The 18,695-nt window shown below is 42.5% G+C and overlaps 1 protein-coding gene across 2 annotated transcripts in view; it reads right to left on the reverse strand.

Annotated features, from left to right (window-relative positions):
• KCNIP1 (potassium voltage-gated channel interacting protein 1) overlaps nt 1-18,695 on the reverse strand; it is a 241,181-nt gene that overhangs the window by 73,828 nt on the left and 148,658 nt on the right. The gene's annotated exons all lie outside the window — the stretch shown is intronic.

Raw genomic sequence — 18,695 nt, forward strand, 5'->3', positions numbered from 1 at the left:
TCCACCAGGGATGGCAGCAGCACAGCAGGGCTGCAGACCTTCCCTCTCTGCTCCCCAGCCCTTCACTGCACACCAAAATGAAAAGGACAGTACCAGCTGCCATGGGAGACTTTTTGAAAGTAAACAACTGAACAGCTGAACTGAACTGAACTGAACTGAACAGCTAAATCAGGATAGTGATTCCCAAGCTAGCCCATATGATTCTGGTCTTCAGTTCTTACACTGCTTTGCCCCATCTAGACAGTAACCAGGCTCTCAGCTGAGTTTTGTTGCAGCAGACACTGGCTGATCCATCATTTTATTAATAGCATGATTACAGTATAAATATTTTATTCCATGGTGTGTGTAGGAGGCTTCATTATGCCTTGGATTCTTTGTGTGTGCATCCTTTTCAAATATAGCTCTGTTAAGGCAAATGTGTCAGTTCCAGCTCTTTCAATATTTTCTTTAATGTTCTCAGTATTTTCTCAGTTGCTGATAAAGATTAATTTTGGGCCAATTTATTCCATGAATAAAATTCACACAGAACAATATAATTCTTCTCTAATGGGGTCATACAAAAGGATGCAGTAAGAATTTAATTAAAAATGAAATACTAAAACCTGATGAAATCTTCCACGGTGCAGAGTTCTGAGATATACTGGGGCAGGTGCTGGCTATTTATGGACAGCATTTTCAAAAGCATTCCCTTTTAACTTCTCTCCTAAATCCTCATCATCTTTTCTGCACCCAGCAGAAGGACCATATGAACTGAATACCAATTTCAGCTTCAGTGGATCTACAGGAAGTTATTTTTTGTGTATTTCTTTAGATTAGAGTTTCTTTCCATAATGCTGCTTATAACTTTGGCTACATTAGATGTTGATTTTAAAGGCTTTATTTTTATTTGGCAGTATTCATACTTACACCTAAAAACCTTTGAGAGAGGCATTCATACATTTCAAACAGAAATGCTGAAATACAAGTCTGCTTTTCATGGTAATGAGATGTGATGGATGGTATTTTCACATTCAACCCCTCTGTCACTAGTAGTTCCAGAGTTCCTTAAAATACACCACACAACCTTGTTATACTACAGCATATTTAATACTGTGCAGTGTAGTACAGTTTTGCCTGATTCAAAGTGATGCTTACTGCCCTTGGAGGCAGTGAATAAATTGTTTAAGGAGTGTGGAAACTGGTCCTTGTGCAAAACTCTCCAAGCCAAGCCTGATAAGGGATCTAAGGAATGTGGAGGGGGAACACAGCCAGGTACCTAAGGCATGAGCTGAGTGCATCACATTTAAAAAGGCACAGTAGTATCACATGCCATGACAGTCAATGGTACACAGATGTATTAGAGGCTGGTAACTGTTGCAGAGGAAAAGAATCTGCTCGGCCAGGTTTTGGGAACCAAACTAATTTCAAAAGCCAAAAATGGATATTTGGAACCAAAAGGCTTCAAAGGAACAACCTTGAAGTGTAAAACTTCTGTGGTGAATGTCATGGTCTGAAGCAAATGCAAAATGCAAGCTGAGTTATAAAACTGGTAGCCAGAAAGTGTTCAAAAGTGGATGTAAATGTGTATTGAGGTTGTTATGTCTAGGATGTCCAAACAGACGGGTTAGCATGACCAAAGCCATTGTCATCTTTCAGAGAAAAAAGTAAGAGACAGAAATACAGCATATGTGAATTCAGTTACTTGTTTTGCTGCCCTCAGCTATCAGCTTCACTCACTTCAGAAGGGAGGCACTCACTAGCCTGGGAGAATTGTCCCTTGTCTATGCTCAAAAGGTAGTAGTGATACAGCTGCAGAGAACACATGACTTCTTTTTTCAGTTGATAAAAACCATCCTAACATCAGTCAACAGAAGGGGAAAGGGAAAGAGAAAAGGGAAAGGGAAAAGGAGAAAGTGGGAAGGCAAAAAAGAAATGGGAAAAATCAAGCATAAGAAGTTTCTCAGCATGCATATAACATTTTGCTGGTAGATCTGAACAGTAATTGAAACATAACAAATGCCCAAATGCATAAAAAAGTCTAGATTAGTGCAAATCAATAATTTGAGGGTGGGCAGTAGCTTTTGCTGCATCTACTTGAAATGTGAAAAGAAAATGTATTTGGATAGTGAAGAGTTTTAAAATTCCCAAATGACTGTAAGATAACATGCCCTGTGTACCATCTTCTGTATACTGATCTTCAATATCTGTCCTGCAATTTGCATTGTAATAGCACTGATCTGAAGAGATACCCCAACATGGGTGTACAGAAATATTGCTGAAAGAGTTTTGTTACTGGTACATGCACAGGAATCATAGATTAGAACAAGAAAATCCTTCACAGTTTGAATTTCTAAAGAAGCCACAGTTTGATTTACAGAGATAACACTAGGATTTGACAGGACATGAATGTAATTGTTCTTGGAGATAACGGGAGAAGAAAAAAGAGGAACAAAATTTCAAAGGAAAAAATTTTCAACACTGACACAATTAACATGCCAATGTCTGAATAGAGCTCACTCATTCCAGTGCTTGGAGCTTGCAAGGGAAGCACTCTTGCTGCTAGCAGCAGCGCCACAGAGCATGGCTTAGGTGGGAAGCACAGCATGCCAGTCCAGTACCAGCATTTTATTGACTTCTAGCAAGGTCCTGCTGCCAGGTGATTAATAAAAGATGATCACCTCTGAATGATTCACAAAGTAAGTTTTTCAGAGTATGACCTGCTAACTTGGCTCGATTCAAGTGACGGTACAGTAAGTTTTATATCTGGAAATTTTCATAACTAGAGAATCCATCTAAATGATCAATTAAAAATAGTATAAAAATTTGTATTACTCTCTAAAATGTCAGCAACATGAGTATTTCATACTGTCCCCACCCAGTCCTACTTAAAGAATGGACCAGAGAAACAGCAGCCTGCCTAATAATTCTCAGTGCACATATTTGTTCTATGACAGTCACAGCTGAGATAAAGATCCCATTGGGCCTCACAACCCTAGCAATCTGCAATTACAGTATCCATTCTATTTTAATTTACAGTATTGGAGCTCAAAAAAGAAAAATACTCTGACCTTGTTAAGAGGCTGGGACAACTTGAAGAAGGCTTACTTTGTTCACTTACATTCCCAAACTGCACAGTTCAACCAGACCAATCTAGACTTACCTGCAAGAAAACAACATAAAAATCTGAGGTTACAACTTCAAACTTAAAACTCTCTCACAGGCGTGCAAATAAATAATGGTTCCCTGAAAAATGTTACAGTACTTAGAATTAAAATAACTTTGTAGCCTGATTAATAATTTATTTAACTGTACTTTTCTCCTAGTCCTTAAATAATGAAAAGAGCTTTATTTTAACCTAATAATTTAATTACAAAAAGGTTGCACCGCCAAAGGGCAAAACATAAAATCTGTTGTCTTTCTTACTACACAGTACTGTTTTGCCTGTTCATTGAGTCTTGCCCTCCAACCCCAGCATTCCCTCCCACAGCTGCTTTACAACATGACAGATTTCAGCATTATTCAAAACAGCATGACTGAATGCAAGGCTGAGCAGAGTGGAAAAGACAGGGTTTGTACACTTTTCATTGACTTTTTACATAGAAGAAAAGCCAACATCCACATGGTCAACTTCTGTTCCTACCATGGAAGCAAGAACCTGGATCCCAGCTATCAGCTGGAGTCAGGTGAGCTTTTATAACGAAGTCCTCACACCAATCTCCGAGCAGTTTTCTTTACAGAATGAGATTTGGGTGAAAAATATTTGAGTGAAACATTTTTCCGTTTGCCAAAAGACAGTAAATTTATTAATGGTGGTTCAATAATCATCACGCGAAGAGCCTCTCCCATGCTGGGTGGCAGGCTGCAATCCCAATTGAAATATCGCACCTCTGGGGAATATCCTGGTTTCCCAGATTTCTAACCCAACTGGCTGCCCAAAGCACTGGGGTGAGTTAGACTCTACGGCACGGAATGATTCTGTATCAATTCCCAGGGTGGAAATGTGACAAATGATCCCACACACAGCCACTCCTCTCTCCAGGTGACAGTCCCACACGAGGCTCTCTCACCTCTACTCTACAGGTGACACAGTAAAGGCAGCAACTTCATGCCATTGTTTGCGGCAGTGCTATCTTCCTTCAGCCTAAAAGGCTCTTATCCCCACCTAGTGGCACTGGCGCCTTGTCAGGTGAGAAAAGCAAAGAGCCGCAGTCAGGCTGCGCCCGAAAATGCCCGTTGTCTCCATCCTCCGTTTCCACCCGCCGTGACAGTAGCAGGCTGGCGGGTGTCCGGCGCTGCCGGTCAGTGCAGATCCAGCGGGAACCCCGCACATTCCCGGTGTCCCGTGGCAAGGACGAGCACAGGCGCCCCCGCAGCTCTCACCACTCCACCCGCACCTGCCCGGGCTGCTGGGGCTCCCAGCCCGTACCCTGGGGATGGGTTCATGCCAGGAGCCGGTGGGATCCTGCTGCCACCTGCTGTCCCCGTGTCACACACACAGGAGCCCCACACACTGTGCCCTGGTAGCCCTCGACTGCAGAGAATGAGAGCTGCGTGAGGAAAGAAAGCAATGGTGATCACTGTACGAGTTTAGGTTAGATTATGAGGTATCCTCCTCCTTTCCTATTGCATAAACAAACCAAATTTGTGCTTTACTGACTTTGCACATCAGCACTCAAAATTTCAAAGGGACTATTTGGGCAACCCTACGTTATTTTGCTGCTGGGTCTTTGTACGTGCAGTCTTGGAAAAATCTTGCCTTTCTTCCTACAGAAATCTGTACTTGTGGCCCAACCCTCAACACACACACACACACACACACACACACACACACACACACACACACACACACACCAGTGTGCCTGAGTGGATGATAGCAGAGAAAAGCGAGATGGGCTCGGCATAGTCACAACAGGCAGAAGCCAGAGAGAGGGATAGGGAAGTCAGAGCCAAGGAAGCAGCAGGAAGGGCATCCAAGAACTCTCTCTTTTAGTTGTTGTTTTATTTCTTTTCCTAGGCCCCAGCCAATGCAAGCCCAGATAATGGCAGGAAAGAGCTAAAAGGCAGAGTTTAGCCCCACAAAGCTTTGGGCAGCACGAAACAGGAGCAGCCAAGGCTGCTCAGTGAGACGCCAGCCAAGAGCATCCTTTAAGGCTTGTTTGACACCACAGCCTTGCCAGGCTTAAAGTCAAAGCATTTGTATCTTTCATTTAAATGAAGTTAATGCATGTCAAAACATGCAAATATAGTCATAAGCATTCCATCTTATTTGCATTATTGAAATTCTGCCCTAAAAAGTAACAACAGGCAATGGACTGCTGAGAGATGGTAAGAATGTCACAGTGTCTGCCACAGGACTGCACAAAGAATAAATGATTTAATGGAATGAGACATCAGAGACTCTGCGATGGGAAACCTGGTCTGACTGCATGTGAGGGATGTGTAGGAGCAAGGCATCTGTGGGCTCAATGGAGCCACTGTTGTGAAGGGGCCTCGGTACCAGCAGTAAAAGTCTCTGGCATTGAAAGTGTGAGAGCCAGAGAGTCTCTTTAGTCAGACTGGGAAATTTCCTTAACAGGCTTTTGTTCCCCCAGTGTACAGACTAGTGGTAGTCCTCTCCTTATCCAGCTCTGAAAGATCCTCACAAAGAGGAAAAAGAACCTAGCACTAGAACAAGTTTTATGGCTTCTATCCAAGGTGATGGGACTCTGCTGCTCTAGATCATCGGGTCAGCATCAGAGTGTTTTATACTCCAACTACGGTGTCCCTACAACCTTGGTCAACAGCCCTCTCTTATTCCAGGTGGTGAAAAGAACAGACTGCCTTCCTTCCTTCTTCATGGCTAGAAGGACAGCTGGAAATAGGTGGCCTGTTTCTCTCTTTTTGTGTCCCACAGCATGTCTAGCCATATCACAAGGCCTTGCAACCAGGAGACAGATTCCCTGACAGCTGCTCTTTGGGTGCTGATTTCCCTAAACTATAGCTAGAAAGTACCTCGGGCTCCCTTGGGTTTCACCTGCACCTCTATCCATTTGTTTCTGCAGAGAAGGAGGGCATTACAGTGAACAGTAACTTCCATGTAAACATCCTTTTGCAGGGTCTCTGCAGATTCTCCCTGTTGTAATGACACTAGGAAGCATCCCAGCCACCCCTGCTTCCCAGCAGTCTTGGAAGTGCTCCTCCTCTATCAGAGACAGAAACCAGCCCTGCTGCAGGAAATATCACTGCATGTGACCAAGAATGGGTGAGCACTCTTCAGCTAAACTGAGGTTTCCGTGGCTCATGCAGGAGCAAGAGGTAAAGTGGTTTTGTCTGAGTTCATTGACCCTGAGGACTGGCTGAGCTGGGTACAGGCTCTTGAAATTATCATCTCTAAAGAGCTATTTCCCTTGGAGGAGGGGAGAACCCTGTGCAGAAAATTTCCTCCCTTTCAGAAAGAAAAACAGTAGTAGTACAATAAAAGCATATTTTTCTTTATGGATAGAATGCATTATCTTAATCTGCTGGACTGAATCATAGGTTGCTAAGTGTTCTTGGCATCCCTATCTGTGGGTATAGCTCCATGCTCGAATTACTGTGTTTTGCACTGGCAAGGATGGCTGCGGGGGCTGGAATGGGACATTAGTCACAGTGGGAATATAGCGCTCTGAGATGTGATCATCTCTTGCACATTTTGTGGAGCATGCATTGAACTACACTGCTACTTTTCAGTGGGAGGACTCCAAACCAAGCTGCCTTACAGTATGCAGAGTCGTTTGCATAAGTCCAACTAAATTTAAAATGCAAACACTTGAAATAGGATTTATATAAAATAGTAGCTTAGGTATTTGCAAGTTGAATACCTGTGAAACAGGAAGAGCTAAAGATAGAGATCTGGTTACAGCTTTTAAACTTAAAATCCTGTTTCAGGTGCTAGGCATAGATTAATACCCCTCCATGTGGGTAACACATTTTATGCAAAGCCAGTGATTTCATAACACTCATTAAGAAGAACTCATTTCACATTAAAAATGAGGTAGTCAACACACTTCTCCTCAATTATTCTGCAAGACCTGTGGGAGCGGGGCTAGGCCTATGCTGATTCCAGATCAGTATTTGCATGGTGAGAAAAGAACCTGTGAGATTAGAGGGAAAAAACCAAGATGACCCATTTTTCAAGCATTAGAGACATGCTTAGCTAAAGCAAAGGCAGGAGAACCATTGCCAGTGGCAGTCAATGAAATTCAGGGCTAGTGCTCCTTACTTTGAGCAGGATAGTGCGCAGAAGCACATGTAGAAATCTCAAACCCAATTTAAACCTAGTTTAAAGTCCCCTCACTCATCTGGCAACTCCTAAACCAAAGATACTTATTTCCTTCTTTGTCAGACAGACCCCATCAGCCCTGAGCAGACCAGGCTTGGCAGAATGAGTTGAGTCCCATGGTCTGGGCACTAACCCTGACTATGACATCACTGCTCTAACCATTTGTTGACCTACCAGATTTCACATTGGCTTTAATCAGGTGGCGGTGATACTCATATATGACTGTATTTCACACAGGCATTGATCTGCTGAGATGGATAAAACCCTCCCATTACAACTACCACAGAAAATAAACACTTGTCAGCATGACTTTATGAAAGGCAGGTGGCGCTAGACCAACCTTATCTCCTCCTGTGACATGGGGATCCATTCAGTGAATGAGAAAACAGCTGAGGATGTTGTCTACCTGGACTCACTCAGTCTCCTGTCCCAAGTAACATGTAACTGGATGAGAGGAAATGGCCTCAAGTTGCACCAGAGAAGGCTTAGATTGGATATTGGGAAAAACTTCTCCACTAAAAGGCCTGCTGACCAGGGCCTGGAACCAGCTGACCAGGCCAGGGGTGGAGTCACAATCCCTGGAGGGATTTAAAGGATGCGTGAATACGGCACTTGGAGGCTGGGTTCACTGATGGCCTTGGCAGTGCTGGCAGAATGTCTGGACTTGATGATCTTAAAGTTCTTTTACAACCTAAATGACTTCATGATTCTATCCAACCACACAGGATGATTTCTACCTGGGGTTTTCCAAAGCACTCCATGTAGTGACAGTGGGTCTGCGATCCTCCTTTGTGAACTGCCCTGTGTAGAGCCAGGCTGGAATGAGAAGCGTTGCCAAAATAATTCTGTAATGCTGTGAATGGTTCTACAAGCTACACACATACTAAGATTAATTATTTTCTGCTGTACCTGACCTGTAGTTGAGGAATGTTGCTTACTGGACTGGGAATAGATTGTTTATTGGATCGAAAAAATATTTTCTTAAACCGTTCAGTAAGTTCCTCTGACTTGACTTCCCTTTCCTCTCAAAAGGTTTTCTTTCTAACTGGAGTTATTGATCACTTTGACTTTAGACAGGAAATCATCATCAATGTGTTAGCAATCACCAAAATGGTCTTCAGTCCCAAGACATTATTCCCTACCATGTGTATGAATGTATTTCCCACACCCAGTAAATATTTTCCGTATAGGGAAAAGTTTAAGACTCATCCCTTGCATTTCTTATAAGGAAAAGAACCCAGAATTTTCCATACTCTCCTGGCATTAATTGGCTCAGCACCAGCACAAGAGCATGGATTGGGCTTTGAGAGTGCAACTCAAAGCCTCTTGGTGATCTCATTGGCAGCAAGCCAAATTGTCCCTCCTAAAACATTCAGTATTTAGGAAGGAGCCCAAAGAAAAAAAAAAAGGGCTTTTTGGAGTGTTTTTTAGCAGGGTGTCAGAGGTTTCTCGGACACCTGTGCATGGCTTTTCATTCGTTTTCTGTAAGGTTTGTTATTTTGATATTTTTCTTTATTAAACCTTTTCCTTTACAAAACACTTCTGAAGAGCAGTCTCACTAATTGATTTTAGCCACTTCTCTGCAAAAGCTGGACTCTCAGAGATTGATACATTTACACCTGGTTCATTATACTCTGACCACGTGCTAACCTGTATCAGCCATGTCACTGATTTCAGTATTTTGAGCTGAGAATGTTGTTAAATTATTGCCTGATGAAAAGCACTTCAACGTGCAATGTATTTTACATTTGTCATTTTGATATGAAATTTCAAAGTGAGTATGTGTGTATTTTCAAAATGTTTCAAACACTTGCTACTACACTCTGCTGTAAAGCAGCTTTCCTTTTTAGAGGAACTCTCCTTTGTATGGAGGAAAAGACCATCAGGGCAAAATAGCCATCTCCAGCTCCAACATGCTGGATTCACTTTCTTAAACTTGCTACAGTAGAGAGGGTCATAGAAGTTCCTGGGCTGATGTTAGATTCCCATTGGTGTCTGCCCCTTTGCATCCAACTTCACCTGGCAGGTCTACCAAAAGATTAGAGGTAGTTGGTAAAATCTGAAATTTTCCCCATGCAACACTGCAACATTAAATTTCTGTTCACCACATAAATACAAAACAATGTCTCTTGAAATTATATGATGGTACTTCTACATTCACACCTTATTCCCCAGGGTTACAGCCACAGCAGCCTGCTCTTGAAGGAAACATATTATTTACTCTTCTTCAACCCTGACATGGAACAGTAGCTACATTTAACAGTAACACAATCAGCCACTACTCAACCTTGTGCTCTGTTTTCAACCCTTGGAATGCAGTAGCTTATCCCAAGCATCATCTCTCAATACACTGCCAGAGCCAAGAGCAATATGGATTTGTTTGGTAAAAGTACCTATAACTCACATCTTGTCAAATGCTGTAATGCCTTAATATAATGGATGAAAGCTATTGATTTCAGCACCATGTAGCATAGTGTTCAAGACTGTGGATGCCCTGGTGTGCTGCCAGGTTGCAGGATGCAGCTGCTTGGATTTTATTCTGATGCTGCGTGCAAAACCAGAATCAAACAGAAGAGTTGTGCAAATCTGCCTGTAGCATCAAACCAGCTCTGTGGGTTTTCTGATGAGCGTTTCAAATCTAAATCAAAAAGATATTCCATGGTTTGATTTTTTAAAAATTTTTAAATTTTTTTTAGGAAATAACATCTCAAAAGTTTTTAACACATCTTCACAAACTGTGATGTTATCTGTCCAAGGTGAATTTAACAGGCAGCTGAAGCATAAGGGACAGTCAAATTGGTTGTTTTCCTGGCAAATCAAAACCATACTGAGAACAGATTCCCTGATAGCTCATCAGGGGAGAGCAAGGGTTCTCAGTTTGAGGAACATTACCAGGATAGTACCAGGCCTGCAGAACATGGCTGGGAGGGGAAGAAAGTCTCATATGTCCAGCTTTACAGCTGTGTACACATACACACAGAGAACACCCCTTTGGGAAATTACTGTCCTAAAGGACATGCTAGGATACCTCACACCTCTGAAAATGGAAACTACTGGTGCCCATGGCACAAGTTCTCTGTAGGAGCTACCAGCTTGATTCCGGGTAGTGCCTGGGGACCTGACGGAGTCCAGTTCCTCAGTGTGCCAGGACTGAAAGGACAAAGGAAGGAAATAACCTCTCGCACATGGAAAGCACAGAAGCTTCCAGCAGGGCCTGTCTTTTTTCATACTATACATTTTCAGCAATCTCACTGAAGAGTTTTGCTCTAACTTAACCAAACACAACTCTTTGAATCCATGACATTTGTACTGAAAACATCCCCCCTGAAAATGTGTGATTGAGGCACTAATTAAGTACCCTCTTGAGCTGCAGTCTAATTTATGGAGAACAAGAATCCATAAAGAATGGCTTAGCTTTCCCAAAAACCTTCAGGACCTCAAGAGTAATTTCAAATTTCCAGAGCAATTTAAGAAAATATTATTTGTAGGATTTGACTGCCTCAGCAAGACACCACAGTATCAACACTAAGCTACATAAAGGCTCAGAGGTACATAATGAACCCAGGTTCAGTTTCTGGCTGGTGCTGTCTCTTCTTATGTTGATGACCAGTATTGGCCAGGTCTGCTGTTCAAAGAGCAGCAATAATGATAATTTTTTAAAAGATGTGTCCTAACAAGCTCATTTACCAATTTACGGATTTTTCTCAGAATCAGCAAATTGACAGTAATTTTCCAATCTCCATATTACATCCTCCAGATCTTCAGATGCTGATATGTGAGAATTCTTTGTGATTTATCTTAAAGCAGAAGGTTTTTCTAAGTGTGGTGCAATAAACAAGTTATACATTAACAGCAAGTGCCCTGGAGTTAATATCATGATATTGCTAATGTGATGCTGGTATCTTGAGGCAAAATAAACCCAGTAGGGAAATACACATAAAAGCAATTTCACTTACTTTTATAAAAAGGAAGGATTTTAATGGGACATTTTGTAGGCAGCAAAAATTTCATGAAAAGAAGAAAAATCTTTGTTTCATCTAACTGCCACAAAACCTGTTGCCACTACCCAACTGCTTTGACCAAATCTGCTACAGTATTTTTTAAATTACTATCCTCACTTCATTTTAGCATCTCAGTAAACAAATTCAAGTCAGCAATTAAAAAAATAAAGAATGTCATAATATGTGCCACCTTCATTAACAGACAGCAAAGTGCAGTAAAATCCAGGCTAAACTTTAGCTTTTCTCCAAGAACAAAAAATGCCCAGTGTAGCGTCAGACATGGATAACACTAGACAGCACTCTTCATACTTACCTGTCACTGGTAGGGACACAAAAGAACCACGCTCACTCAGCTTCAGAAATGAGCAGAGAAAGAGGAAGTTTATTATGATTTGGGGTTTAAATAGGATTTGGAGTTTGATCAAGGATTGGTAGACGAGAGGAACACCTTTCTGACCCCAGTGGTCAGTTCACCAGTCCATGACAGACTGGTATGACAACAATCTACTTGTTTATGTTACATTTGTGAGAGACTCCAGTAGAACTACGTAAACATCATCAGAAGGCTAAAGAATCAGGGTGACGCTTATCTTTTTCTATGTATGCATTATTTTAAGTCTACCTTTTAGCAAACAGTTACTTTCCATAAGCTCTGGATTTATAACCCTCAGCAGAGGCTGAATAAGCCAAAGTCGAGACCCCATTAACCTCCCATTTCATGTTCCTCAGGTTTAATCAGTAAACCTCAGTAGCCACAATTTGTTTTCATCTCCTAATCAGATTATAAACATTCAAGAGCAATTTCCACTTGTGCTGTGCTATGGAGTTGTAAACATTTATGGGGATGTGAAGAACTGGCCATCAAGAACACTAATGTGAAGATTTTTACATCTTACACCATTTCCCTGCTGTTGAGGCATCTCTGATACCTCCCTGGCAAAGCTAGGCCAGGGGAGTAGAGAGGGTGGGTGGTTTGTTTGGAGCAGAATGTAAAACAAATTCAAAACTAAAACACATTTTTTCCAAAATATCAAATGTAATTTCTTACACTGAAAAGGGCAGTAGGCTCCTGGGGAGGGAGGGACAGGGCCTAAGACCTAACCTTGGGTCCTCTCAGCTCAGCAGCTTCAATGAGACATTTGCTGCAACATTAATCAGCAGGAAATAATGAGGCTATGAGAGGCATCATGCAATTTCTTTATTTAATATGAATTATAATTTTAAATTTTCATGTCAGGAATTTGACAAGGGTTTGAGCAAGTGGAATTACTACTTCAACAGCAACGTCAGGCAGAGAAATATGCTTAATCTCAAAGGAAAGCAACGAAGGTGCCCTGTAACAGCAAGGCAATTCTAATTGTTCTGCCCATGGCTGACAGCAAATGGGCTGGTTTAGAAGCTCAACACACCTTCCCAAACATGTGTCCCTGGTCTCCAGCCAGAAGGAGGCCCTACCACTTTTAGCAAACACCAGGCTTTTGGGAAAGGAAGGCAAGATGCACCTATAACAGGAACTGATATTACTAGGTTGTGATGCACGGGCATGTTCCTCCAGCAGGACACAACAGGGGTCTTGCCGGTAAGGAAGAGGCAGGGAAGGTGCTCCCAGAGCTGGCACAGGGGGTTTCACTCTGATTCCTGGTCTTGTGCAGCTGAAGCACAAGGCCCAACAGAGGCCTTATCCCTAAAACATTAGACTGGAGATGTCTCACCCCAGTGGCAGGGAGAACATGAGGCCCAGCCTGGGCAGTGAGAACAAAATTCATGGTTTGGATTATTCCCAGGACTTGAGTCTCATCCCTGTGACTGCATGGACCATTAAATCTGCGTGAAGCTGTATTCTTTAAAACATGGGATATCCTGACAGAATGGCCTGAGACCAGCCCTGCTCCTTGGACACCTGGGTGGGCTGAAAGCCAATGTCACACTGCCTCCTTTTCTCACTTGCAGCACATCATACTTCCTAAGCAATGTATATGTCTTACAAAACTTCTTATTTTGACCTTATAGATGCCAGGCCACAGTTGTAGCAAGCCTACATCCATTCACGTGGCAGTCTTCACAACAATAAAAAAATTCCTAAAATACAGGGATCAGATTTCACAGAGCGTCTCAGGCTTTTGGGTAAAAGGACCAGGCAGTATTGATTGGCACCACATGAAAAAATGTAGAAAGCACCTCCAAAAGTTACGAGGTTAAGCTTCTCCCAATGCACTACAACTTACAGTGTATCAGAGTATTCTTTGTGCTTTATGCTCTTTGATCCTGTTATGGCTCTCCTGTTATTTTAAAGTCATTACCCATGAAATAAAATGCTTATTTAAATGTGAAATTACCACTTCCTTATAGCAGAAACTTATGGAAAATGAGGCTTGCCAGGCTGATTGAATTTGAGCTATTAAACAATTACAGATTTACTGGACTTCCATTAAAGAAACAGAAATTTCAATGAGTCTTACTTGTTAAGGATGTGAGATAACGACCTTTTTATTTAATTATGTTTTTAACATATTTTTCTATAGTTGTTGCTTAAGGTCCAGCAATGAGATGCCTAAAAGTGAAGCAGTAATATTCTATGTGTCAAATTACTTACATTGCCTCTATGTAAAACATGTAAAACACTGTGTTAACTGCCATCCTTTGCCAATTCTTATGATGCCACTGAACACAAATTCTTCGTTATTAGCCCAAAGTGCCTCTCTGTTCCCTGAAGCTCACTCTTGTTTATGCCCCTGCCGATAATAAAAAATATTTTTGCTGTAGATTATTTTTCCATGGCACAAAGCCATAGATGTAACCTTGTTAGAGGCAAGCAGCTGCTTTTGAAGGATACTGCTTTCTGCTGTTCAGACCAAGTGACATGCGACATATCAACAGTATTATCACCAAGCGCAGGATGCCAAACTGCTGCACAGTCTTGAGGATCTTCCTTTGAAGCATTAGCCAAAGAATTAAGCAAGAAAATGCAGAGTAGGTTATTCAAATGTCAGTGAACAAAATATTTGGGGGGCAGGTTGTGGAATACCACTGGAATGGTAAAACAGAAAGGGTTTGACAGTTTCCTGCTGACAATATGGCTGACACTTTAGGAGGGAGAAGAGGGTGCTCTGCCTCCCTGCATTTACCTAATAAAGAGTGAAAAAAAACCCGTCAGAGAAGACACCCACACAGTAGGAGATCTCAGAGCCAGATGTAAATCACATTCCCCATAAACTGGAAAGGAAATGACATGATGTATGCAGAGTGGTATTTGTCAGCTTCACGATAAATGGATTTTCAGAAGGGATTTGATTAATGAGTAAGTGCAACTCCTCTTAGCAAAGGAGATAACACCTAAAAAGCAAGACTTAAGTACTTTTTAAAGCAAAGAATTCCTTTTAGTTATTTCTTTGTAAAGCCTTTGCTAATTTTGGGGCCTGAAGTTATCAGCAAAAGCTGGTTCGCCCCTCTGGAAGGATGGCTGGAAGGTGCAGCAGGCACTCTTCACGCTGGCTGGACTCAGGCAGGTGAAGCTGAAGGAGCATAGCACTGGGGCCACTGGGGTCATGGGGCAAATGTGGCAGAGGATGGAGGATTACTCACTCCAGTAGCCCATGAGCAGCTTCTGGGGCTGCTGCAACTGCAGGCAGAGCCTGGGGTTCAGCCTGCCTTAGGGACAGGAGTGGCAGAGCTTGCCTCGTAGCTCCACTGCACAGTATCTCCCCAGACTAGAGATAATAAAGCACTGTTTAACTATCTGATTTATGAGACCCATCATTTGTAAAGTGTAAGGGGGTTGTAAACAAGGAATGTGTTTGCACCATACAGCAGTAGAGCATCATGGTCTCACAGCTCAGTTTATTTCCTCCGATTTCTCATTTTCTTTTTTTTTCTTTTAATATACAATTTCCCCTGCATACAGCAAGGCTAATAGCATGACAGGCTTTTCCACTAATCTTTGATCACAATGAATAAAGTCTAATTGTCTCCTCCTAGAACAGAGAACAGGTTCTGCCCATTTACAGGTGGGCTATGGGCTTTATTAGTCTGTTTTCTTTTGGAAGAAAAGTTGAAGAGGATTTCAAGGCAGGTTGAGTTCAATTTAGCCTAAAAAAGGGATCCAATTTCAGCTGTACATATGGGTATTTCCCCAATGAGAAGATACTCACCTGGAGCTCTTTCTTTCCCTTCACATCAACAGAAATCCACACACGTGTCTGGACACCTAATGGTTCTGTTTGCTGCAACAAAGCAGTAACAAATACTAAATCACAACAGGCTGTCACTGTAGCTGGACTGTCCTGCTGGATATTCCATGAAGCAGAGTTGTGCCAGACTAGGTGGACTCCCAGTAGCAGGAGGTGGACTAGGTCATACCAACACCATGTCCGAATCTGCAAGAGTTGGGAAAAAGCTGAGCTAATGTCTGCTGAGAAAACATGACCAGGTTTCACCTGAGCAGGGGAACTTCACAGCTAAGTTTTATCAGTGTGAGGCAGCACACAAGAGCTGTTCCACCAGAGACAGGAGCTTCCCTTGTCACCCACCTGCAGCCCCTGTGGTCAACTCTGTTATGCCCAGAGCAGCAGCAGGCAGGTTACCAAAGTTTTGTGGCAGGTACCTTTTTCCATATTTCACAGTCACTAAAAGGTTGGCTGACTGTAAATCCTGTGTCTCAGAACATCTGGACATGGACGCAACTCTCCCAGGAGTCTGAGGTGGAAAAAACACTTAGGATAACAAAATTTTCAGAGAAGGAAGTTCCAGCCCATTTGTCTCCATCTTTTGGGACAAGAAAACAATGTTCTGTAGCATGCAAAAACCTCACATTCAAGCATTAAAAATTCTGTAACGCTCAACTTCTTACTCCCACTGCATATTGTTTTTCCTCCTCCTGCACCTGGGAATGGGAAAGCAAAGGGCCAAGTAGATGAGGAAGGAACATCAGCTGTTGGAAGTAGTAAACAGTGGAGTTTTTATCAGCTAAAGGAAGGCAATGGCAACTAGTCAGCAGCATACAGGGGACCACGGCGCTTTAACTGCAAACCATGCTGTGCACATGGCTATTTTAGGAAGAAGCTTTTACAAGCTCATCTGTGAAGCTTGAACAGTAGTTCAGGATGGCTCCCTCACGAAGCAGCACTTGGATTCTTCAAATAAAAGATCAGCATAAGATTTTCTCTTTCAACACACGAAGTTAAATCCCCTTCTGTGTTTAACTCTTAAAATGATACTGATAAGTATCATTTTCAGTATCAACTGTGAAAAAAGACACACCACATGAAAGATCAGGATAAATTGAGAAACTGGGGCTCCAAAAGAGATGCTTCTCTAAATAAAACTCTTTTGGCAAAAAAACTGTTAAATTCAGGAATGATCTGAATGACAATTTTAAAACTTAAACTGTAAAGTATATTATCTCTTTCTTAAAAAAATAAATGCCGTGCTACTGAAATCTGGTCAACTAACGGCCTTGAAGCACATCCTGCTGTCCAATGTACCAACCTCATGCTGCTCTGGTGGCTGTGAATGCCATAACCAGGAGGAGATGAATTTTCCATCATTACAGCCTCTGCCAAGAAGGATGCCAAGCATGAGTGCAACATCCATTTTCCAACAGATACTGGATTTACACTGCCAGCGTATTTTTCGTAATTCACTAATGAATAACAAGAGGGGAGGGCCTTCCAGCAGCACAGGCAGAGAGCACACAGTATCAAACACTCATGTAGCTGACTGTAAGTATCAACTTTTCTCAAGATGAAGTGAACACCATATGCTACTGTATACAGAGCATCAGCTTGCAGCTAGAAGTAGAGCTGGTAGGAGATCTTTGGTCACAATAAATGCAGCCCTGGACATGGGGAGAGTCCTGCAACTCTCACTCAAACTCATGTTGATGCCAAGAGCACCCAGAGGCTTTCAAGGCTTGTAAAAATCTGGGTTTAGTGTGTCTCAACTAAAATCAATCAACTTCACCACATCAAAATCTAAGAGAGTTTACTTTAAATCTGCTTAGTAATAATTGCTACCCGTAGCTATCAGCAACCAAAGGATGATACAATCAGTATGAAACCTGCTGTGAAAATGGATGGAAAATTCAGAAAACTGAAAACCTGGTCATGTAAATTATTTACTGAAATCTGTTTCTGTTTCACTGATCTGTGGCACTCAGAGGAGAGAGGGAGGAAGGACCACTGGAGCAAGGCTGTTCCATGTCTGCAGCACATGGAACACACGCTGAAGGATCACTCCAGGCCCACAGTGAGTGCACAGTAATTAGGGGAAGGCAGCATGTGCCTTTGCTAATTGTGGTAGCCAGCTGGGCCACAGTGTTTTCCAGCTGTTCCTGGAGCCACCGGCACTGGCAGTCCAGGGAAGCCTCGAGTCATGTACAAAATGAAGCTCTTGATACAGGTTGCTATTTTCAAATATATATTAAAAATGAAGTCCTCATCAGGGTAAATGTATTTTATTTCCTCCCTTAATGTAGGCAAACCTTTTTCAGTAAGACGTGGACATTAATGCCATCTTGCAAGCAAGGCTCAGAATCCAAATTGGGCTCTCAATTGCTTCAGAAAGGCTGGAAGAGATGGAACTGTATTAAAAATATTTATTGGATGTAGCAGCACAGAAGCCTCTTGCAGCCCAGCAGCGAGAGGATGCATCTTTGGTCCTACTGTAGAATAAAAAAAAAAAACCACAGAGGTCCTTTAAAAAAGCCTGTATATCTAAGTAAACAACTGCAGAATGAAATCAAACTGTAGTGGCACATGTGAAATAAATAACAAGGGTCAAACATTCTTGATTTGCAGATTAAGATTTTTTTGCTTGATGATCATATTTCATATTTTGTGAAATTTTTTGTCTTAACTAAGTGGCTAAAAGCCAGCAAGAGAAGTTCTGCAGCCAGGTAACCCTGCTACGATTCCCTGGAGGCAGGAGGCTGGTGGCAGCAGCGCCAGCGAGGCAGCACCCCTGGCAGGCTGCATTGCACCCACCGGCATGCAGAGCTGGGCTGTCCCCGTCCCTGCACAGCACAGCTGGGCTGTCCCTGTCCGACAGAGCTCGGCTGTCCCTGTCCTGCACGGCACCGCTGGGCTGTCCCTGTCCCGCAAAGCAGAGCCCCGGCACAGCACTGCCTCCTCTCAGGCTCTGCACAGGGCAGCTGCTCCAGGAGCACAGCTCAACCCTGGCATGGCACAGAGGGTTTCATTTCCACGGCTTTCTCTTCCAGCAGAAACTTCAGCCTGCCAGAGAGCTCTAGATCTCCCCAGGGCCTCACCAGTGAACACATCCAGGACCTTAAAGAAGACCTAGCTTGTGAACTAGCTGCTGAAGTTTGACTTGAAATTACAATTTGTGCAGAAAGGGTTGAAGACCTTGTGATTTCTATTCATGGCACATCTTAGAAGCAGCCAAATTAATATCGTTAT

The sequence above is a fragment of the Chamaea fasciata genome, unplaced genomic scaffold (genome assembly GCF_029207755.1).
Source record: "Chamaea fasciata isolate MVZ Bird 193981 ecotype frontalis unplaced genomic scaffold, bChaFas1.0.hap1 SCAF_15, whole genome shotgun sequence".
NCBI classification, from domain to species: Eukaryota; Metazoa; Chordata; class Aves; order Passeriformes; family Sylviidae; genus Chamaea; species Chamaea fasciata.